This window comes from Cynara cardunculus (assembly GCF_001531365.2).
Source record: "Cynara cardunculus var. scolymus isolate 2C chromosome LG 11, CcrdV1, whole genome shotgun sequence".
NCBI classification, from domain to species: Eukaryota; Viridiplantae; Streptophyta; class Magnoliopsida; order Asterales; family Asteraceae; genus Cynara; species Cynara cardunculus.
The window spans coordinates 18,796,579-18,798,167 of NC_037538.1; positions in this window are offsets into that span (position 1 = coordinate 18,796,579).

Sequence of the window (1,589 nt, forward strand, 5' to 3'; positions counted from 1 at the left end):
TAAATCACAATTTATTTCGTTAACATAAAATAAGAAGTGTTACCTTTTTTTACAAACAAAATATATCTCAAAAATAATGTTTCATATTTATTTAAGAAATATTTTACTCTCGAATATTTAATTTTATCTAACTTAATAAGAAAAAGTAAAAAAAATTAAATGTTTTTTAGATCATAGCAACGAAAAATAAAAATCACTAATAATAATTTGAAATAGGTTTTCATTTTTATTTTAGTTAAGTTATCAAAATGATGTGTCATCCACATCATCTCATTAAAGTCACACAAGCAAAAAAAGTCAAGGGGTTAACCTTTTTAAAAGGTAACAGGTCACCCATTGCTATTATGGGTAGATTTTTTAAAGTACGATGTCTTAATAAAAAATAATTTGAAAGTACATTGCTGTAATAAAGAAAAACAAAAGTAAAATGTTATAATAAGAAATTTTATGAAAATAAGTTGTTATTTCATGCATTTAACCCTTTCATTTTTTATGTAACTTCGTGGATGAAACACGGTAGTAAAATATTCGGTATCATTCAAGCTATTATGAATAAACGCATTGGAAAAGAACTCAACAAAATTGAGAAGATTAAAATGGTTTATGGTGACAATAAGAGTTCGAGTTCGGGAAGTGAAGAAATAACCAAAGCGAATGTCTTGGTAATGAATTAATATTTTATCGACTTGTTTTAATCGAAATTATGTTCATTATGATGCGTTGTGTTTTTTGTAGTTCATATTGTGTTGGTAGCTTTTTCTTTAATTATTAATACGTATCTAATTCATATGTTCAAATGAAATTCCATACACGACCCATTTTCATATGGTCATATAACCGACTTTTATAAATCATGAACCATCATGTTCATGTTACTACTCTCATTTTGTGTCATATGAACACAAGTATATATAACATTTCATGAACGAAATTTTGTGTCATATGAACACAAGTGTCATTTTTGAAGCTTGATCCCAAATCTTTATATTTGTGTAAGTGCTTGCACCTGGTGTTCATATATATCAATTTGTGTAAGTGATTGACCCAGTGTTCATATGATGGGGGTTATGTATTCATATATTTTCTATGATATTCTCTTCCTATGTGGCTTCATCATGTTCACAGTTGTATATGTTCATGTTAATGACCCTCATCATATGAATACTAGATTATGTTAGTGATCTCACCTGCTATTCATATGTGTTCATGTCAACTTACCGAGTCGTTGGTTAAAAATTTTCTCCCAAATTTGTATATAAGCACCGTTCTTGCACCTCATGTTTATATATGTCAAATTGTATAAGTGATTTCACCCGGTGTTCATAGTATGGGGGATATGTGTTCATATATGAACATACGATGTTCTCTTCCTATGTGGCTTGATCATATTCACAATTTGTTCATATATGTTCATGTCAATTATTTTCTTCTATTAATAGCTTGTGAACTCGAACCAAATAGATATCACCTGATGTTCATATATGTTTATGTTCATGTTCATATATGTTCACATTACTTATCTCATTGTCATTAATGATTAATCTAACTCGCACCAAATAAATCTATACACAATTTGTTCATATATGTTC